This window comes from Staurois parvus, unplaced genomic scaffold (genome assembly GCF_062004578.1).
Source record: "Staurois parvus isolate SC_StPar_1 unplaced genomic scaffold, SC_StPar_1.0 ptg001428l, whole genome shotgun sequence".
NCBI classification, from domain to species: Eukaryota; Metazoa; Chordata; class Amphibia; order Anura; family Ranidae; genus Staurois; species Staurois parvus.
The window spans coordinates 504,407-527,500 of NW_028319224.1; the positions used below are offsets into that span (position 1 = coordinate 504,407).

The 23,094-nt window shown below is 47.1% G+C and overlaps 1 protein-coding gene and 9 pseudogenes across 1 annotated transcript in view; all 10 read left to right on the forward strand.

Annotated features, from left to right (window-relative positions):
* Positions 1-23,094, forward strand: part of SLIT1 (slit guidance ligand 1) — a 615,356-nt gene that overhangs the window by 318,302 nt on the left and 273,960 nt on the right. The gene's annotated exons all lie outside the window — the stretch shown is intronic.
* On the forward strand, positions 10,484-10,602 carry LOC149436068 (5S ribosomal RNA; annotated as a pseudogene).
* On the forward strand, positions 11,075-11,189 carry LOC149436069 (5S ribosomal RNA; annotated as a pseudogene).
* On the forward strand, positions 11,192-11,306 carry LOC149436070 (5S ribosomal RNA; annotated as a pseudogene).
* LOC149436071 (5S ribosomal RNA) lies at positions 11,309-11,423 on the forward strand (annotated as a pseudogene).
* Positions 11,779-11,893, forward strand: LOC149436072 (5S ribosomal RNA; annotated as a pseudogene).
* Positions 11,896-12,010, forward strand: LOC149436073 (5S ribosomal RNA; annotated as a pseudogene).
* On the forward strand, positions 12,013-12,127 carry LOC149436074 (5S ribosomal RNA; annotated as a pseudogene).
* LOC149436075 (5S ribosomal RNA) lies at positions 12,130-12,244 on the forward strand (annotated as a pseudogene).
* Positions 12,247-12,365, forward strand: LOC149436076 (5S ribosomal RNA; annotated as a pseudogene).

Sequence of the window (23,094 nt, forward strand, 5' to 3'; positions counted from 1 at the left end):
TTTTAATAAAATTTTGCAAATAAATAATATTTCATCATAAATCTTAGCCAAAATTTATTCCGTTATCTTCTTAGTAAAAAAAAAAAAATCCAAATTAGTTTATAAGCAAAAATTATAATTTTTAAACATTTTTTTTTACATTTTTATTTTATTTTTTTATATTATTATTATTTTTTTTTTACATACTGTCACCCTTTTTTACACTGATTGCTTTTACACCCATATAGTATGTAAAAGCAATCATTTCTCTTTCTCTCTGTGTGCATTCTTGCACTCATTGAGAAGTACTGAGTGAGCTGTGATTGGTCACAGCTTGTCACATGGTACAAGGCTTTTGTGAATAGCCCTGTACCATGTGATCTCTGTGATCATTCACAGATTTCACACATAGTAAGCAATGATGTCAGAAGTGACATCTTGCTTACTACTCTGCATGTGATCACTGATTGGCCAATCAGTGATCACATGATCGGGACCTCGTACAGAGGACCCGTCCGACGATCGGTGTTTCACTGTGTCCGGAGGACACAGCGGGCACCGGATCCCAGGGAGCGCGCACAAGCAGGGTGCGGGGAGGCCGTTTATAGACGGCCACCCGACACTGCAGTGCCACCGTCCAGCCGTTTATATACAACAGCCGGACGGGAGGTGGCTAAAGGGTCACGGCATTAGGAAGGTTGAGAACCACTGGTCTAGAGGAACCCTGGTTGAAATTGGTTGCTTTGGGTTATTAGGATTATTATTATTATTATATAAACGTATTTAGAAAATGTATGGGTTTTTTTGGAGGGGGGGTGTATGTTGGTTTCAACTTTTCATTCAATAATGTTTAAAAAAAAGTACCTTGGTAGACAAATGGTAGACAAATGGTTAAGCAATGACGGCACCCAATGGTCCCCCTAAAGTTCAAGCAGAGAACATGTTAATAGCACTGCAGACAGAAGTGGCTGTAGAAAAGGATGTAAGTAGGACATGTTATTTCTGTTTCTGGATAGACATCATTTGGAGGAGTGTACCTGGATAATAGACCGGGATGGCCTTGGCAGCCAACGTAGAGTGTAAAAGCTTTAATTAGTAGGAATCAGCGGTGAAGCCAGGCGGCGAGGACACTTTGGACTAGAGCGGGCGATTCAACGTTCAACTCGTCCTTTCAGTTCCTTCTCACCAACAACATCAAGCAGACAAGTGCATCTGTTGTCCTCACACCTATTAACATCCAGCCTTCCTGGGGAGCGTTCCCCGCAGCAATCACTGACAGCAATAGATGTGTTCTGCCTCAGCAGCCTCCACCGGAGACCCCTAGAACACTCGCTTTTAATAGGAAGCTGATTTTTTTTTCTTCTGTAATAAAGAAGCTCCATTATTCAGCATATGGGGAGCCGTCTTTTACATTCTCACCGCCTCGGGCTGGGTGGTAATGGCTGTGAAGTAACCCTTGGACTTTATTAAAGTCACACTGTTTGAACATTATATGAAATTGCACTTAAATCTTGCATGTTGAGACAATGTGTGAACCTAGCAATGGCGTGCCCAATAGAGATATGAAAAATGTTTCTTCCGATCGCCATACGGCGTAGGCCTGGGCCTAGTCCTATCTGCTGATAGCTAATGGATGGATGCATGCCTTTTTTACCAATTTTTTTTTTTTTAAATCTTGACCGTTGATAGGACATAGGTGGGTAGGTGTGCCTACATTTTTAGAGCACAAAATTTAATGCCAACATTTTCTTATTTAGTTTTGGATAAAGTAAGAAAACGCTAAACATCTTATTTTAATTTAATTTAATTTGATTCAATTTAATTTATTTTAATTTAATTTGATTTGATTTTATTTATAGTATCTTTTAATTTAAGTTTTTTTATAGTGAAGTTTTTTTTAAATTTAAATATATAATTTTTTTTTCAGACCTTCATGTGGTGTTAAATGTCAATCAATATCTTCTGATTTTTTTTTATATGTTAGCAAAGGAAAACTGGTCCAAAATTAATGAAAAAAATTTAATTTTCAAGGTGGTAGTACCATAGGATTTTGGTGGGGTCTGTTCTGTATTGTAGGAACCATGGGGAATATAAAACATAATATGGAAGTTGTTGGTTATGTGTTAGAGAAGACACTAGTAGCTTGTGATGAGGCAGAACTTGGTTTACTTGTGTGGCTTAAGTTGCAAACATACAGAACATTTCAGTAATGTGTAACAGCAGACATCTTGGTTTTGAAGAGAGAGAGAAGAAGAGAGAGAACCAACAAGTTTTCAGATATGCACAACTGGTAACCTTAGTGTACAGTGCCATCTATTGGTCAAGTGATATTAACACACAATACTATATAGTACATGCTGTTGTATCTCCAACAGAAGTCTTAATGTCGGGGAATGAAAATTCATTCGTTACCAGCCTTCCAGGGCCTTAAATCCTTTAGATTGCAAGCTCCATGAGCAGGGCCCTCCAATTGCTTCTGTATTTAACTGTATTGTAATTGTACTGTCTCCATAAATATTGTAAAGCGCTGCGTATATTGTTGGCGCTATATATCCTATGTAGCAATGAATGAGCCAGAATCCCTATGTGCCACCCAACAAGTCTAAGCCTGGTGGGTTTCTTAAGGGTCAGTCTTGTTAGTGAAAACGAGGGCCTCCATGGTCCACATTGCAACTGTGAGGCAAGTGTTTGGCTCACAGTTGAGGTGCGGCCCCATTGATCTGAACGGAAAACACCAAAATGGTAAACACTGTGTGGTCCTCCATGGTCACATCATTTAAGATTTTCATCCATTCCACTATGTCAGGATCTAGATCTGAACCACTGTGGTGTCTGGCTGAGTCTCTTCTTGGTGGGTCTCTTAAGGGTCAGTCTTGTTGGTGAAAACGAGGGTCCCCATGGTCCAAATTGCAACTGTGAGGCAAGTGTTTGGCATACAGTTGAGGTGCGGCCCCATTGATCTGAGCGGAAAACACCAAAATGGTAAACACTGTGTGGTCCTCCATGGTCACATCATTTAAGATTTTCATCCATTCCACTATGTCAGGATCTAGATCTGAACCACTGTGGTGTCTGGCTGAGTCTCTTCTTGGTGGGTTTCTTAAGGGTCAGTCTTGTTAGTGAAAACGTGGGTCTCCATGGTCCAAATTGCAACTGTGAGGCAAGTGTTTGGCTCACAGTTGAGGTGCGGCCCCATTGATCTGAACGGAAAACACCAAAATGGTAAACACTGTGTGGTCCTCCATGGTCACATCATTTAAGATTTTCATCCATTCCACTATGTCAGGATCTAGATCTGAACCACTGTGGTGTCTGGCTGAGTCTCTTCTTGGTGGGTCTCTTAAGGGTCAGTCTTGTTAGTGAAAACGAGGGTCCCCATGGTCCAAATTGCAACTGTGAGGCAAGTGTTTGGCTTACAGTTGAGGTGCGGCCCCATTGATCTGAGCGGAAAACTCCAAAATGGTAACCGTCTATGTTCAACCTGTGTCCTTGGGCATCTCCACCTACGTGGAGAGTTCTTATTCCTCTTGTTGCTTCCTCCATAATATAGGATTTTGTAGGCAGGTGCAGTCTATTATATCCAATGTAGGTGGTGCTTATTCAAAGCAGCAATACAGCTGGAAGGAAACTAGTAGGGATGTACTGTGACCGATACCGGTATGATGGTCTCAATTATACATTGTCCTCTTGAGGAGGTTAGCTGTAAAGCCCACTATGATAGGTCCTACCTTTATGTTCAACCTGTGTCCTTGGGCATCTCCACCCATGTGGGGAGTTCTTATTCCTATTGTTGCTTCCTCCATAATATAGGATTTTGTAGGCAGGTGCAGTCTATTTTATCCAATGTAGGTGGCGCTTATCCAAAGCAGCAATACAGCTGGAAGGGAAGTCAAAGGAAACTAGTAGGGATTTACTGATACCGATACCGGGATCTGTATCAGCGCCGATACCGAGTATTTACCGAGTACTCATGAAAATGCTCCCAATACCGGAAACCAATACTTTGTGGTGCGATTTGTGTCAATACAAAATGCAAATTGCCCTGGTCACAGCATTTAAGATTTGCACCCATTCCCCTATTTCAGGATCTAGATCTGAACCACTGTGGTGGCTGACTGAGTCTCTTCTCACCGTGCCACCCGAGATGCAGGCCATCTCCCTGCCTGATTCCATGGACAACCTTACTTTGTTTCTGGTGGACCTTGAACTCTTTGCTCCTACTATGAACTTTCTGGTCTAACCATGTCTCTGCCCTTCCTGTTTGCCAGATTATTGTGCTCCTATCCAACCAATGTTTCTCATCTCCTGGTGGGGCGATCCTGAGGGTGCTGTGGCACCATGCATTTTGGTGCTTGAGGAGATGCGCATGTTAGCAGAGGCGTGGGAGCACCATCAGGGCTCCTGTTAGAAACAACGGGACCCCATACAGCCATCCTGACAGTCCCTCCCCCCCTTAATAAAAACATAGTTTACTATGCTTCGGTTATGAATGAACACCATAGGTGATCAGTACTAATCACTCATGTTCATTCAGCAAAGGCAGGGGCTGGTAAATATGATGTCTTTACCGGACCTTTCCTATACTCTCCGTCCTGAAGGATCCTATTGTGTTTGCAGCTGCCGGTGGGAAGGGGAGGAGGGAAGCCGGCAGCACTGCAACGGTGGGGGCCTGGGCAGCAGGGGGAAACTTTTGGAGCACAGGGAGGGCAATGGGTGTGGCGATGAGGGACAGTTACCGGAACTGATCCCCTGTATGGATTTCTATGCAGCAGCTGAAAGCCAGCGGGAGGGAGAGGAGAAGAAGCCGGCTTTCAGCTGCTGCAGAGAGAGCCATACAGGGGATCGGTTCCAGTAATTGCTGCTCCCCCTCACCCACAGTGCCGATCACCCTCCCTGCCCACATCCGGTTCACCCAGCTGCCAGCCATTCATAAGGACTGATGGTACCCCCTTATCCACAGCCCTCGGCTCCATTGAGAAATAATGGCATGGCAGCGTGTATACTAAAGGGCAGCGCATTTCTGTGTATGCCGTTGACAGTGTCTCTAAGGCTTTGCACACATTCTGTGCATGTTGAAAGCATGCAAAAACAATTGTGCCCTTTAACAGACACGTGGTGGTGCCATTAATTCTTACTGGCACTCCCATGCATCCTCATGGTGCTGCAGCACAATTTTGCGAAAGGGCCAGGGACTGCTTTTGCATAACTTGCGCACAGAGGACAGCCTGCTGCAATGAATGGCCCACCCTACACGTGACGTGCGGGAACATATGCGCTCCCCGTCCTACCTTCCTGGTCAGGGTCGTCTAAATGGGCCCCTGGGCAAAGCAGTGCAACAGGGCCCCTACCAGCCTGCCCCAAATTACGCACCTAATCTCGTGAATTAAAGTATAAGTAGTTGATAGAAATAAATATATATTTATTATAACTTTCAATAAAATTGATTTTAAGCAATAAGAAACATGCTATAAATCAAACACTTATCAGACACACTACGGGGGAAGGGAAGGCAAAAGGGCACAGTACAGGGGGAGTCAGAAAGGCACGATAATGGGATCAGGAGGGCACAGTACAGGGGGAGTCAGGAGGGCACAATACTGGGATTAAGAGGGCACAGTACAGGGGGAGTCAGGAGGGCACAGTACAGGGGGAGTCAGGAGGGCACAGTACAGGGATCAGGAGGGCACAGTACAGGGATCAGGAGGGCACAGTACAGGGATCAGGAGGGCACAGTACAGGGATCAGGAGGGCACAGTACATGGATCAGGAGGGCACAATACTGGGATTAAGAGGGCACAGTACAGGGGGATCAGGAGGGCACAGTACAGGGGGAGACAGGAGGGCACAGTACAGAGGGAGTCAGGAGGGCACAGTACAGGGGGAGTCAGGAGGGCACAGTACTGGGATTAAGAGGGCACAGTACAGGGGGATCAGGAGGGCACAGTACAGGGGGAGACAGGAGGGAAAATACTGGGATCAGGAGGACACAATACTGGGATCAGGAGTGCACAGTACAGGGATCAGGAGGGCACAGTACTGGGATCAGGAGGGCACAATACTGGGATCAGGAGGGCACAGTACTGGGATCAGGAGGGCACAATACTGGGATCAGGAGGGCACAATACTGGGATCAGGAGGGCACAATACTCGGATCAGGAGGGCACAGTACGGGGGGGGGGGGGGGGGGTAAGGAGGGCACAATACTGGGATCAGGATGGCACAGTATGGGGGGGGGGGTGTAAGGAGGGCACAATACTGGGATCAGGAGGGCACAGTACAGGGAGGCGGTAAGGGGGGCACAATACTGGGATCAGGAGGGCACAGTACAGGGGGAGACAGGAAGGCACAATACTCGGATCAGGAGGGCACAGTACGGGGGGGGGGGGTAAGGAGGGCACAATACTGGGATCAGGACGGCACAGTATGGGGGGGGGTGTAAGGAGGGCACAATACTGGGATCAGGAGGGCACAGTACAGGGAGGGGGTAAGGGGGCACAATACTGGGATCAGGAGGGCACAATACTGGGATCAGGAGGGCACAATACTGGGATCAGGAGGGCAGAGTACAGGGGGAGTCAGGAGGGCACAAAACTGGGATCAGGAGGGCACAATACTGGGATCATGAGGGCACAATACAGGGGGAGTCAGGAGGGCATAATACTGGGATCAGGAGGGCACAGTACAGGTTCTGGGACGCTTCCTGGGCCAGCCCAGAACAGCTTAGTAAAAAGCGTGCCAGTCCCAGAAAATCCGGGACAGTTGGCCAGTGTGAAATAATGCAAGATTACCATGGAGCCCCCATGCACCTTGGGCCCATGTGCAGTGCCCAGAGGTGCCCATCCATTAAGACAGCTGGTGCCTAACTGTGCCTAAGTCCCAGTCTCTAATCTTCCATCATCTCTTTCAGTGTTCAGGAATGATATTTTCAGTCTGAGACGCTGTATCTGGATTCCCAAATGTTGCCATTTTTTCCCCATCAAATTATTTGCAGCCGTTTCACAAACTCACGCACCAACTTAAAAGCCTGCTAGGTCAGCTCCCTTCACCCCGAGATCACGGTTCAGCGATTTTTATTTTTTTATCTGTGCGTTCATAAAGCAGAATTTAATTTTTTTCTTCTATGAAGCATAGGCTTTTAAACGTGCTTTCACGGCGCAGCGAGAGCGCTCCAGGCGCTCGGCAAATGTAAATCCTTTGTTTCGCTCCAAATTTCCCCGGCTGCAGCTGCCTGCGCGATGCTGCCTAAACAAAGACAAAGCAGGTTTGGCCGGCGTCCATGATGTGGAATTCCGTGAACCACAAGTGCACCTTCCGCCAACCCCACATCAGCCAGGACCTGAGTGGGGGGGAGAGGCAGGGATACCCCTCCAATCCAGACCGGGACCTCTGCGGGGAGACGTCTCGTGCTGGGAGAGAGGGCTGCAGTGCCGATCCTATAAAGGGTTACGTGAAAAGGATTTTCTTGGAGAGTTCCAAATCACGCTGAAAGTGGCTTCCTGCTGGGTTCCTCATAGTCCTAGCAGGCAGCATTCATTTTCCATTGCTGACTAGTAGTTGTGTTGTACTTACAGACCGTCTGGCCTTTCCGCTGAGCACATGCTCCATATAATCACATCCAGCCTGATGGGAAACCCATTCTGCACATGAGGCTGGGACAATTATTGCTGCTGAATTCACCAAACTCATTCCCTGCCTTTAGGGAACTGCAATTATATTTCTTTATTAAAGTGTTACTAAACCCTGGACCCTGTATTCCCAATATCTTCTCTCCCTGGACCCCGCATTCACTATATCCGTTCTCCCCGGACCCTGTATTCCCAATATCTGCTCTCCCCGGACCCCGCATTCACTATATCCGCTCTCCCCGGACCCCGCATTCACTATATCCGCTCTCCCCGGACCCCGCATTCACTATATCCGCTCTCCCCGGACCCCGCAGTCACTATATCCGCTCTCCCCGGACCCCGCATTCACTATATCCGCTCTCCCCGGACCCCGCATTCACTACATCTGCTCTCCCCGGACCCCGCATTCACTACATCCGCTCTCCCCGGACCCCGCATTCACTATATCCGCTCTCCCCGGACCCTGTATTCCCAATATCTGCTCTCCCCGGACCCCGCATTCACTATATCCGCTCTCCCCGGACCCCGCATTCGCTATATCCGCTCTCCCCGGACCCCGCATTCCCTATATCCGCTCTCCCCGGACCCCGCATTCACTATATCTGCTCTCCCCAGACCCCGCATTCACTGTATCCGCTCTCCCCGGACCCCGCATTCACTATATCTGGTCTCCCCGAACCACGCATTCACTATATCCGCTCTCCCAGGACCCCGCATTCACTATATCCGCTCTCCCCGGACCCCGCATTCACTATATCCGCTCTCCCCAGACCCCGCATTCACTGTATCCGCTCTCCCCGGACCCCGCATTCACTATATCTGGTCTCCCCGAACCACGCATTCACTATATCCGCTCTCCCCGGACCCCGCATTCACTATATCCGCTCTCCCCGGACCCCGCATTCACTATATCCGCTCTCCCCGGACCCTGCATTCACTATATCCACTCTCCCTGGACCCTTGCATTCACTATATCTGCTCTCCCCGGATCCTGCATTCACTATATCCGCTCTCCCTGGACCCTTGCATTCACTATATCCGCTCTCCCCGGACCCCGCATTCACTATATCCGCTCTCCCCGGACCCTGCATTCCCTATATCTGCTCTCCCAGGACCCCATATTCACTATATCCCCTCTCCCTGGACCCTGCATTCACTATATCCGCTCTCCTCGGACCCCCGGCTTGCCACCAAGGCTCTGTTCTATCAGCAGATGGGTTGGGGACAGTAGAAGAAGGGGAGGATCAGAGAAAACAGGATCAATCAGACTTTTTACACAATGTGAAGGATTAACCCCTTAGGTTCCACAGTGAGTATAACAAGCATGCTTTACTGCATCTACAGACTGATTGTACTGTTGTGGGTTTAGTAACACTTTAAGTTTTGGCTCGCTTTATGCAAGTGGCTAGTGTAGGGACAGGATACCCAGCTGTCAAGGTCAGCACTAGATTGAATGGAAGGTTCCAGTGGAGTAGGGAGAGAGTAGGGCCTACGTTTGCTTGTTCCACAAGCTCCCCTTTGGGTTGGACTCCACTCCCCTCCACAAATGCTGTCGGTGACTTGGACCCACGAACCGCTGACTCTGCACTGAACTGTTGTAAGTACCCCGGTTGGGTGAACTTTCCTGCTGGGCTTGTTGTACTGTTTTACAAGTTCTGCAATACATTGTTTTTGGCAATACAAGACTCTGGTTGCTTTCTGTCGCCTACTTCTGTATCATTAGGCTTGGCCCTTTCTGCCATGTCCACTGTTACAAGGATAAGCAGCATTGCAGTCATGTTCAGAGAGGTGCTGATTGATGTGTGAGCCTCAGCATAACTGTTCTGTCGGGTATTGGCTGGCAAACTGCAGGCACATTTAAGGTAACATGGAGGCAACATGGAGGCACAGTAGAATACTAGAGGCAGGGATTTTTTTCAGCGGGAACGTGGGACCTCCAGCACTGGATGTATGTAATGGCAAGGGGTGCTGAGGTGTGCTGGAGGGTCTATTGACGCTTGCTGTTCCGGGATCTATTGTTGCTGGAGAGGATCTAGTTTTGAGTAGGGGGTCTTTTGCTGCTGGTGGGGGATCTGTTGTTGCTAGGGGGTCTTATGTTTCTGGGGGCCTATAATTATTGACTGCCAAGGGCGGACTGACAACTCTTGGGGCCCCCGGGCAATAGGGGATTATGGGGCCCCTGTGTCCTTGCCCAAACTCAAAAAAGCCTATGAAAAAGGTACCAGGGGCATCTCATGGGGCCCCCTACTGACCCCAGGCCCTCGGGCAGTGCCCGAGTTTCCAAATGGTCAGTCCACCCCTGCTGACTGCCGAAGGGTTTAGAGATCTGTTGTTGCTGCAAGAGATCTATTGTTGCTGGGGAACCTATCATTGCCAGGTGGGTCTTTTTTTGCTGGGGGAACTGTTATTGCCAGGGGGGTCTATTGTTGCTGGCGGCAGGGGATCTATTTTACTGCTTTTCTTGTTATCATTAACACACTCCAAATTACTTAGCACAACAATATGATACTTGGTTCTGTATTCTCTAAAAGGGGCAGTACTGGGAGATGGGTAGGGGTTGGAACAAGGGACGGTGCTCAGAGGTGGGTAGGGGCGGAGACAAGGGTTCCTGCATCTATTCTCTGAGAAAAAAAAGCCCTGACTAGAGGTACCACTTGAAGGGACTCAGTCCAGGGATACACCATTCAAAACCTCAAGTTCAACCCTAAATGGTGCAAAGTTTCAATCTGTTTTCCAAGGATACACAGATACATATAATAAAATTGAGATCAGGTGAGATTGGGTGCATTCAGGATGGTGTGGCCTACGGCTAAGCAGGGTTAGGCTTGGTTAATACTTGGATGGAAGACCGCCTGGGAATACCAGGTGTTGTAGGCTATGCCCATGGCCTCACCACCCTGGATGCACCCATTCTCGTCTGATCTCAGAAGCTAAGCAGGTTCAGGCTTGGCTAGTACTTAGATGGGAAACCACCTGGGAATACCAGGTGCTGTAGGCTACACCCACAGCCACACCACCCTGAATGCACCCAATCTCATCTGATCTCAGAAGCTAAGCAGTGTCAGGCTTGGTTAGAATTTGGAAGACCGCCTGGGAATACTAGGTGTTGTAGGCTATGCCTACAGCTGCACTGCCCTGAATGCACCCATTCTTGTCTGATCTGAGAAGCTAAGCAGAGTCAATCTTGGTTAGTACTTGGATGGAAGACCGCCTGGGATTACCAGGTGCTGTAGGCTATGCCGATTCATCCATTCTCATCTGATCTCAGAAGTTAAGCAGGGTTGGGCTTGGCTAGTACTTAGATGGGAGACTGCCTGAGAATACCAGGTGCTGTAGGCTACATCCACATCCACAGCCACGCCACCCTGAATGCACCCAATCTCCTCTGATCTCAGAAGCTAAGCAGGGTCAGGCTCGGTTAGTACTTGGAAGACCGCCTGGGAATACCAGGTGCTGTAGGCTACACCCACACCCACAGCCACACCACCCTGAATGCACCCAATCTCATCTGATCTCAGAAGCTAAGCAGGGTCAGGCTCGGTTAGTACTTGGAAGACTGCCTGGGAATACCAGGTGCTGTAGGCTATTCCTACAGCCACACCACCCTGAATGCACCCAATCTCATCTGATCTCAGAAGCTAAGCAGGGTCAGGCTCGGTTAGTACTTGGAAGACTGCCTGGGAATACCAGGTGCTGTAGGCTATTCCTACAGCCACACCACCCTGAATGCACCCAATCTCATCTGATCTCAGAAGCTAAGCAGGGTCAGGCTTGGTTAGTACTTGGAAGACCGCCTGGGAATACTAGGTGTTGTAGGCTATGCCTACAGCTGCACTGCCCTGAATGCACCCATTCTTGTCTGATCTGAGAAGCTAAGCAGAGTCAATCTTGGTTAGTACTTGGATGGAAGACTGCCTGGGATTACCAGGTGCTGTAGGCTATGCCGATTCATCCATTCTCATCTGATCTCAGAAGTTAAGCAGGGTTGGGCTTGGCTAGTACTTAGATGGGAGACTGCCTGAGAATACCAGGTGCTGTAGGCTACATCCACATCCACAGCCACGCCACCCTGAATGCACCCAATCTCCTCTGATCTCAGAAGCTAAGCAGGGTCAGGCTCGGTTAGTACTTGGAAGACCGCCTGGGAATACCAGGTGCTGTAGGCTACACCCACACCCACAGCCACACCACCCTGAATGCACCCAATCTCATCTGATCTCAGAAGCTAAGCAGGGTCAGGCTCGGTTAGTACTTGGAAGACTGCCTGGGAATACCAGGTGCTGTAGGCTATTCCTACAGCCACACCACCCTGAATGCACCCAATCTCATCTGATCTCAGAAGCTAAGCAGGGTCAGGCTCGGTTAGTACTTGGAAGACTGCCTGGGAATACCAGGTGCTGTAGGCTATTCCTACAGCCACACCACCCTGAATGCACCCAATCTCATCTGATCTCAGAAGCTAAGCAGGGTCAGGCTTGGTTAGTACTTGGAAGACCGCCTGGGATTGCCAGGTGCTGTAGGCTACACCCACAGCCACACCACCCTGAATGCACCCAATCTCATCTGATCTCAGAAGCTAAGCAGGGTCAGGCTTGGTTAGTACTTGGAAGACCACCTGGGAATACCAGGTGCTGTAGGCTATTCCTACAGCCACACCACCCTGAATGTACCCATTCTCATCTGATCTCAGTAGCTAAGCAGGGTCAGGCCTGGTTAGTACCTAGATGGAAGACCACCTGGGAATACCAGGTGCTGTAGGCTAATATAATAAAATTGGCAGCACTCAAGATAGCGGCTCCAAATGTTGCTTATTTCAGATGCAAAGTCCATAAAACCGCACCCTACAGTACCTTATTCGTAGGATTGCTAACATATGGAGGAAATATCTTGAGTGCTGCCATTCTGCCACATATTACTACTTAAAGGGCATCAGCCATGTTCACCAAAAAGGAACTAAAATGGCTGGTATGGCGCAGTCATCCTGTGGTTCCTGCGCGTATATGTAATAGACCTCATGTCAGTTCCTTTGTGCTTGGGGAAGACCTTGAAGGGAATCAGTTCTGGAATACATCACTCAAAACCTCCCATTCAACCCTTAATTGACCCACCATGGTGCAAAGCCTCAATCTGTCTTCCCAGGATACACCGAAATGTATAACAGAATGGTTGAACTAAAGATAGCTCCTCCAAATGTTACTTATTTCAAATGGAAAGTCCATAAAACAGCCCCCTACTGTGCCCTATTCATAGCATTGCTAACCTTTAGAGGGAATATCCTGAGTGCTGCCATTCTACTATACACTCAGCGGCCACTTTATTAGGGACACCTGTTTAATTGCTTGGTAACACAAATTGCTAATCAGCCAATCACATGGCACCAACTTAATGCATTTAGGCATCTAGACGTGGTGAAGAACACTTGCTGAAGTGCATATCAAGCATCAGAATGGGGAAGAAAGAGAATTTAAGTGACTTTGAATGTGATATGGTTGTTGGTGCCAGACTGGCTGGTTTTAGTATTTCAAAAACCGCTGATCTACTGGGATTTTCACACACAACCATCTCTAGGGTTTACAGAGAATGGTCCGAAAAAGAGAAAATATCCAGTGAGCAGCAGCTGTGTGGAGGAAAATGCCTCATTGATGTCAAAGGTCAGAGGAGAATGGGCAGACTGGTTCAAGATGATAGAAAGTCAACAGTAACTCAAATAACCACTCATTACAACCAAGGTATGCAGAATACCATCTCTGAACGCACAACACGTTCAACCTTAAAGTAGATGGGCTACAGCAGCAGAAGACCACACCAGGTGTCACTCCTGTCAGCTAAGAACAGGAAACGGAGGCTGCAATTCGCACAGGCTCAACAAAATTGGACAATAGAAGATTGGAAAAATGTTGCCTGGACTTAGTCCAGGAACACACCGCTCAAAACCTCCAGTTTAACTCTCAATTGACCCACCATGGTGCAATCCTCAATCTGTCTCCCAGGATGCACAGAAACATATAGAAAGGCAGCACTCAAGATAGCTCCTCCAAATGTTACCTATTTCAAATGCAAAGTCCATAAAACAGCACCTACTGACGCATTTCTACCCATTAGTGCCTTATTCATAGCATTGCTAGCATTTGGAGGAGACATCTTGATTGATGCCATTCTGCTATATATTACTACTTAAAGTGAACTTGCCATGTCCACCAAAAAGAAACTAGAAAGACCGGTATGGTGAAGTTAGCCTGTGGTTCCTGCACGTCTATGCAGTTGTCTTCATGTCCATACCTTTGTGTCTAGGAAGGACCTTGGGCTCAGGTTGCCTATGGGGTATCAGTTCCTCTTGATATTGAAACCTTCCTTTTTCCTTTTTTAAGTCTTCAGAAGTCCCAACCACAAGGCTCTGGCCTTGGCTGTGGTCAGGACTAGAAGACCTGAGGGCTGAACCTAAACCATTGAAGGGCTGAAGGCCTTGTAGACAGCATGGCCCAAGGATGTGGGGAGATGATAAGCTTACTTTAAGAAGTCCCAACCACAGGGCTCTGGCCTTGGCTGTGGTCAGGACTAGAAGACCTGAGGGCTGAACCTAAACCATTGAAGGGCTGAAGGCCTTGTAGACGGCATGGCCCAAGGATGTGGGGAGATGATAAGCTTACTTTAAGAAGTCCCAACCACAGGGCTCTGGCCTTGGCTGTGGTCAGGACTAGAAGACCTGAGGGCTGAACCTAAACCATTGAAGGGCTGAAGGCCTTGTAGACGGCATGGCCCAAGGATGTGGGGAGATGATAAGCTTACTTTAAGAAGTCCCAACCACAGGGCTCTGGCCTTGGCTGTGGTCAGGACTAGAAGACCTGAGGGCTGAACCTAAACCATTGAAGGGCTGAAGGCCTTGTAGACGGCATGGCCCAAGGATGTGGGGAGATGATAAGCTTACTTTAAGAAGTCCCAACCACAGGGCTCTGGCCTTGGCTGTGGTCAGGACTAGAAGACCTGAGGGCTGAACCTAAACCATTGAAGGGCTGAAGGCCTTGTAGACGGCATGGCCCAAGGATGTGGGGAGATGATAAGCTTACTTTAAGAAGTCCCAACCACAGGGCTCTGGCCTTGGCTGTGGTCAGGACTAGAAGACCTGAGGGCTGAACCTAAACCATTGAAGGGCGGAAGGCCTTGTAGACGGCATGGCCCAAGGATGTGGGGAGATGATAATCTTACTTTAAGCACAGGTAGACTTTAAACCCTATAGAAACAGGATTCAGATGTAAGAGAAACGTAATGTTTTGACCTCTACTCTGTAATATTGGGGGTGATAAAACTAGCAGCTGCTGACAATGGTTGTACATATCTCATTAGTCTGTGTAATGAGCTATTAATACTGCAATTACATCCCATTGATTTACTGAGTAGATAATTGTCATCTTCTGCAAAGCTCGAGTGATTAATATCTCTCATTATCAGTCTGTTCCTTCATCGAAGGGCTGAATTGTTTAAGAAAAATCTCTTTTTAAGCATGGTTTTGACACGCCAACTAGCAAAGGCTCATAAGCATTCTGGCAAACCAGTCTACATCAAGACCCCGAGACCAGACCAAGAGTGTGAATTTATGTTCTGGTCGTTCTGCAGCCGCGAAGGGTCGAAATGTAATTAAACGCTGAAACAATAGTTTATTATGTGAACGTTTTTTAAACCAGGTAGCATAATTACTGCTCTGAAGCTCGGCTTTCCAAAGAGATTCTTGTTTTCTAAAGAGAGAGTGCTTGAGTCAAAGAGAACAGGTGAACTAAAAGGGGTTTTTTTTTTTTGTTTGATTTCTTTCAAGCTTGTGGTGTAGTGTGCAAAAACTAAACACCAAAGTGTATAAAAAAGTGCATGTGAAATACAAAAAAAAAAAATGCACTTAGTGTATCATTTGCTTCCCTCTCAAAAAGGAAGGACCCTTCCCTGACCCCAATCCCTCTGCCCACCAAGTGCACAAGGCTTCTGAGGAGGGTAAGACACACTTAGGTTCACCTGGTGGACCTCGCTCCTCATGGTCAGCCAAAGCCAACCAATGAGTACTAGGTAAGGGGCTCTCCTGAAGGCAGGAGAGGAAGTAACCTAGGGGCCAAACATCCTCCCCCTAAACCAGTGTCCACACACATAGGACACCCAACATTAAAGGTGGCTTATTCTTCCAAAGCAAGCACACCTTTGCACACTGGTACTGACTAGTATTCCAATGTTTCTCTACCTCACTTGGCTAATATGACCCCAGTGATGATGCAGAAGGGCAAGGGAAAGTCAAACAAGGATGCTTTGCAGGTGCCTGACGCCCTCCATATCAACCAGTTATGTCATTACCTGTTAGGAGGCCATTGGTTGCAAGGTTGTAATGGTACAACATGAAAACCTGTGACTTTGTGCAACTAAAACTTTGGCTTCATACATCCATTGGCTTGTATATAATTTTTTAGCATTTTCTAGGCACCGCCCCCCTGAAAAATGCAGCCCAAGATAATATCCTTGTTTGCCTTGCGGTAAATAAGCCCCTGCTTGTAGAAGAGGATGAGTGAAGACAATGGAGCATAACTGGTAAGTATGAGCCTAATAGAGGGGCATGAGAGATGACATTGGAGCTCAGAAAGAGGTAAGTATAAGACCTGTAGAGGGGGGGGAGAGAGGACAATGGAGCTCAGAAAGAGGTAAGTATAAGACCTGTAGAGGGGGGGGAGAGAGGACAATGGAGCTCAGAAAGAGGTAAGTATAAGACCTGTAGAGGGGGGTGAGAGAGGACAATGGAGCTCAGAAAGAGGTAAGTATAAGACCTGTAGAGGAGGATGAGAGAGGACAATGGAGCTCAGAAAGAGGTAAGTATAAGACATGTAGAGGGGGATGAGAGAGGACAATGGAGCTCAGAAAGAGGTAAGTATAAGACCTGTAGAGGGGGGTGAGAGAGGACAATGGAGCTCAGAAAGAGGTAAGTATAAGACCTGTAGAGGGGGATGAGAGAGGACAATGGAGCTCAGAAAGAGGTAAGTATAAGACCTGTAGAGGGGGATGAGGGAGGACAACGGAGCTCAGAAAGAGGTAAGTATAAGACATGTAGAGGGGGATGAGAGAGGACAACGGAGCTCAGAAAGAGGTAAGTATAAGACCTGTAGAGGGGGATGAGAGAGGACAATGGAGCTCGGAAAGAGGTAAGTATAAGACCTGTAGAGGGGGATGAGAGAGGACAATGGAGCTCGGAAAGAGGTAAGTATAAGACCTGTAGAGGGGAGTGAGAGAGGACAATGGAGCTCAGAAAGAGGTAAGTATAAGACCTGTAGAGGGGGATGAGGGAGGACAATGGAGCTCAGAAAGAAGTAAGTATAAGACCTGTAGAGGGGGATGAGGGAGGACAACGGAGCTCAGAAAGAGGTAAGTATAAGACATGTAGAGGGGGATGAGAGAGGACAATGGAGCTCAGAAAGAGGTAAGTATAAGACCTGTAGAGGGGGATGAGAGAGGACAATGGAGCTCGGAAAGAGGTAAGTATAAGACCTGTAGAGGGGGATGAGAGAGGACAACGGAGCTCGGAAAGAGGTAAGTATAAGACCTGTAGAGGGAAGTGAGAGAGGACAATGGAGCTCAGAAAGAGGTAAGTATAAGACCTGAGGAGGGGGATGAGAAAGGACAATGGAGCTCAGAAAGAGGTAAGTATAAGACCTGAGGAGGGGGATGAGAGAAGAAAATGAAGCTCAGAAAGAGGTAAGTATAAGACATGTAGAGGGGGATGAGAGAGGACAATGGAGCTCAGTAAGAGAAAAGAGTGAGACTTGTAGAGAAGAATGAGAGAAGACATTGGGGCTCACAAACAGGTAAGTATAAGCTTTGTAATGGGGAGGAGAGACAATATTGGACCTCAGTAAAAGGTAGATAGCAGGGATAAGAAAGAACATTGGAGTTCAGTAAGAGACAAGTATGAAACGTGTAGAGGGGCAAGAGAGAAGACAATGGAGCCCAATAAGCGGTAAGTATGAGTCTTGTAGAGTGCAACGAGAGAGAGGGCATAGGAGCTCAGTATGTGTAACTCCAATAAAAGTGAAGCTATATATTAAATTCACAAGTAAATCTTAATTGGCTGGACCCTTGTTGACAGCTCTCAAAGAGAAAGTAAGAACAAGTATGAGATTATATGTTCAAACTTTTAGTTTCCTGAACATTTTTCAGCCACCAAGGTGATCTAATAGTGTGCCTATCATTGAACCACGTTATTTGTATTCCAGTATAGGAAGGTGAGCATGCTCTCCAATGTATCAGGTTGATGATGGATGGCGGTCTTCCTTGTTAAACATGACCATAAATAATCAGTCTTGTGTTTTACTTGTCGTTGGGCTGTGTAATGTATCTGAAGGAAGATCACGTTTTTCAAGCAAAGACATATATAACGAAGACATGTAATCCTGACTGCTTCAGGCTGGGGCTTTTCATCTGATCACCTGTGACCCGCTGTACACTTGATTTATCTTCCTGGACATTAATAGAACTGGGCTCAGACAGCCCAGACGTGCTCAAAGGATGCGTTTAAAGTGGATCTCCAGGTACAAAGAGCGCAAAGATACCTTACATAGGTGCACATACAGTAGGTGGGTTGGCAACAAAATATTCAAACACCAACACAAGAATTTGAGAAAGAATGATCAAAAAAAAAAACCCCAAGTCTGACTGTGCAAAGCAGTAGAACCCAGTAAGCTCACATTGGTGCCCAGCCTTTTCATGATTCCTACTTTGCACTAGATTAAGGGCAGTTAATATAAAGAGATATCCAGATATAGAGTAGATGATCAAGAAGGCGCATAAAACAGAAACAAAGGCGTGAAAGCTAGCAGAGAGGGCCTGGAAGGGAGAGGGGACAGGGTAGGCAAGGGCTGAGAGTAGGAACTGAGATAGTTGGAGACATTCTCCAGATAAAAACAAAATGAGTTCAGTGTCGAAGCCTGGAGAAAGTTATTGTACCTAGCAGGTGTTCCAGATTGCCAAAAAATGTGTTCCTAAAAATGTAGCTTTGATTTTTTGTTTCATGAAGCATAACTTCTTCAAGTTCTCATTGCATCGGTACTTGCTCTGTGAGACTCTAGAGCAGCTATTCTCAACCAGGGTTCCATGGAGCTCTAGGGTTTCTCCAGAGGAGTTTCTTGATCAAGGAACAAGCTCTGCTTCTCAGATAGGTTCTCACTTATATCACTGATCTTCTTAGCTAGCTGTACAAGGGGGATTCTTCCAAGTGACCACCAATAAAAGGAGCTTTCTTTCCACTGACTACCAATGTAAGAAGCAATCGTCCCAGTGACCATAAATGTAAGGGACATTCTTCCAACCTACCACTGGTGTAAGGGGCATTCTTCCCGCTTATCACCAGTGTAAAAGGCAATCTTCCCGCTGACCACCAGTGTAAGGCGCATTCTTCCCACTAACCACCAATGTAAAGGGCATTCTTCCCACTGACCCCCCAATGTAAAGGACAATCTTCACATTGACCACCAATGTAAGGGACATTCTTCCCACTGACCACCAATGTAAAGGACATTCTTCCCACTGACCACCAATGTAAAGGACATTCTTCCCACTGACCACCAATGTAAGGGACATTCTTCCCACTGACCACCAATGTAAGGAGCATTCTTACCACTGATCACCAATGTAAGGAGCATTCTTCCCACTGACTCCCCCAATGTAAGGAGCATTCTTCCCACTGATCACCAATGTAAAGGACATTCTTCCCACTGACCACCAATGTAAGGGACATTCTTCCCACTGACCACCAATGTAAGGAGCATTCTTACCACTGATCACCAATGTAAGGAGCATTCTTCCCACTGACTCCCCCAATGTAAGGAGCATTCTTCCCACTGATCACCAATGTAAGGAACATTCTTCCCACTGATCACCAATGTAAGGAACATTCTTCCCACTGATCACCAATGTAAGGGGCATTCTTCCTACTGACCACCAATGTAAGGGACATTCTTCCCACTGACCACCAATGTAAGGGACATTCTTCCCACTGACCTCCAATGTAAGGGACATTCTTCCCACTGACCCCCAATGTAAGGGACATTCTTCCCACTGATCACCAATGTAAGGGGCATTCTTCCCAATGATCATCAATGTAAGGGGCATTCTTCTTGCTGAACACCAATTTAAGGGACATTCTTCCCACTGACCACCAATATAAGGGACATTCTGACCACTGATCACCAATGTAAGGGGCATTCTTCCCAATGACCACCAATGTAAGGGACATTCTTCCCACTGACCACCAATGTAAGGGACATTCTTCCCACTGACCACCAATATAAGGGACATTCTGACCACTGATCACCAAGGTAAGGACAATTCTTCCCAATGACCATCGCACTAACGTACCATGAGCTGTAGGAATAATAATTATTAGCAGGGATTTCTTTAGACAGAAAAGTTTTTCAAGGGTTCCTCCATGTCAGTAAAGCGGGGAAGGTCTGATCTAGTGAGTTTACTTAAAAAAAAGATAAACTATCGGCTTAAGAACCTAAGAGCTCTGCTGAGGGTTTTTGTTTGAAATGTAGGAGAGCCATGTTTAGATTCTACAGCAGGGGTCGGTGGTTTTATTTTCTTCTTCTACTACTGACTTTGTATATATTGGGAATTTCTTATCATGTCCAAATTGCATTTAAAGCTGAACTTCTAAATATGTTTTCACTCCTAATTAGAGTCTGAAGAAGGGTATAATGGTATAACCGTGTGAAGATCTGGAATTTGTTAAAATGACACGCTTGTTTAAAAAACAAAAGAATGGGGGGATTAATGTCACTTTCCATTGCTTTCATGGAAGACAGAGGTCTCTCTAGGACACCTGATAGATACTCTTTTAGTTTTCCCACACAGGACTCATGATCGAATGGTGGAGACAAAACCAAATCTCTTCATTTAAAGGCCCAGAAACTCCTTTCCCTACACAGTTGTGTGTGGTCCGAACCTTCCACAAGTAACATTTCTGGTTCTTATCTGTCAGCTATGAACCACGTCTTTTTTTTTTTTTTTCCAAGGAATTAAGGAATTCTCTGGTTTGTTTTTAATTCCTAATCTCCTTCATGGTATCTTGTTACGGTCGAGACAGCCCAATTTCGTCTTGCCACAAATCATATGTTTAGTAATGCTCTTAGGGTGGCCGTACATGGATCTGACTTGATCTGAGCATCATCTTTGACCGCAAGAAGCATTTTATTCTCTTCACTTAAAGATTGTCCAGTTTGTCAGAAAATCGTTGTAGCAAGAGGAAGAAAGTGCCAAGCTTGTACACACAGATTTAGCATCTTATTGAAGGTCAGAAAAAGAACCCTTATTAGTAGCACATGATAAGGACGCCTATCACGCAGCTGCCCAAGGTTGATGTTGTCTAATATAATGGGTGCAGATAGAACCGAGATTGACAAGACCGGTCAATTATTTTCAGTCATCATTAGTCCAGTGTTGAGAATTATAGATACCCTTGGTGGGCATCATGCTATGTAGGATCAAAAGTACAAAACATTGTGCACTCAAATGTTGGTCATTCGACCCCACAGATGTTTTCTGGCTTCTTGCACTGTGGACTAATGATTATTTTGTCTAAGGCAGGGCTTAAAATTTCAAGTCTAGACCTACTAGCCAGGCACAAACCTTACTCTCCACCAGTTGCCCCACCCAACCTTGCCCAGGTCCGCCTCCAACCCCACCCCTGCCCCCAACCCCACTGAGTAATGTATATCTCAGCTCCCCTGTACTCCATTATAGTGATATGACATGTATACAGTACTTACTCCTCGAGTCCTCCTCTTAGCGGAGGAGAGCGGACCTCTCCTGCACCTGTCCCCTCAGTGGCTGTCAGGGCTTCAGGTATGACCAGAGGTGTGTGGACTGACACAGGGAAACGCAGGGTTCAGATATGGTATAAACAATATGATTTATTAAGACTATACAATAGAAAACGCAGTTCAAAACTAAACATAAACACAGTGCAAACAAACCAAACCACCCACAGATAACAATACATACAATGCAAGAATCATCAGGCAGGCCGGGTCTGTAGCAAACGGAGTACCAGGAACAGGCGGGAGAGTGGTCGGGGTCACAAGCTGGGTTCAGTAACTTACGGGCAGCGCAGTGCAGAGGGTCAGGCAGAGAATGGTCAGGGTCACAAGCCAGGGATCAAACAGGAGAAGTCAGCAGAGGTCAGGATCAGGCAGGGTCGGCAACAAGTCAGGCAGAAACAGGAACAGGAACACAGGATACAAGATACAGGGGCCCATGGAAAAACACACACCAAGGCCCTGACTGTGAGTCTGGCCATTCCTTAAATACAACCCCTGCAATCAGCTTCAGGTGTTTGGCTGACTGCAGGGGTGAGTCTCTGATTGCTGAGAGCACCCGCTGGCCAGCCCTGGTACTGCAGCCCACAAGGCAGGTGAGTCCCACCATTATTGGCAAGTCCATTCCTGACAGCGGCGGTGCCGCAGAAGCCGGAAACCGGAAGTTGTAAACCGGAACTCGGCTTCACAATGAGGCTTGGAGCGCAGGTGCAGTCGCTCCATGCTTCATCTGTGCTTGCTGCTCGCCGCTCGCCACAGAGGAATTTCTCCTCGCATTTGGCGAACGGGCGAGCGGCTTTTTCAAGCCCTGGTCTAAGGCATGGGTCTCCAAACTTTGGCCTGAGAGCCATATCCAGCCTACTACAAGTTTTTAAATCCAAACTGAAGAGAGAGATGGGCCTATATTTCGGGCACCTATTAGGGTCTTTTCCCTCCTTTTGGGATTACGGGTATATGTGTCGATAATGCAGAGGGGCAAAGAGTCATAAGTTGGCGGAGGGAGTTCAATGCGTCTACAAAGCATGAGGAGAGCTGTGGGAAGAATTGTTTGTAATATGTAAGTGTGAACCATCAAGGCCTGGGGTTTTGCCAGGAGAGGTGTTCTTGATGGGTTTAGACAATTCCAATTCGGTAATGGGAGCTTCCAAAACAGAGGAAGTGGTTGAAGATAAAGTCCTGATTCGTAAAAGGTAGCGTGGATAGTTGGGTGTCGGTACAATGCGGCATATGTTTATATGGGTCAGCATAATAATCCCTGAAGGTTTCCGCTGTGTCCTTGGACAGGATTCCTTGCAGTTATGGAGAAAATGTTTTACCATGTTGCTGTCTCAAGGCATTACTACAAGGTTTTATGCAGCCCAAGCAACTGCCCATTAAAATACCCTGGTTGGAAGTGGATGTTCCAGTCTTTGTATTGTAATATGGAGTCTGACACATCCACTGCTATCCAACCAGTTGTGACCCTCCCCCAGTATAGATTCCTCACCTGTCTACTGTGGTTGTTTTCCTGGACCGGTGCCATCCTAGAAACCCATGACGTGTTTGACTCACCCCTAGCATTTATAAGAGGACCAAACCTCTCCGTCCAGGCTGGCTCTGCCTCCTGGCTTGTGCCCTTGTGCTCTGCCACCTGAAAAGTAAGGGGGGGCTCAGCTGGG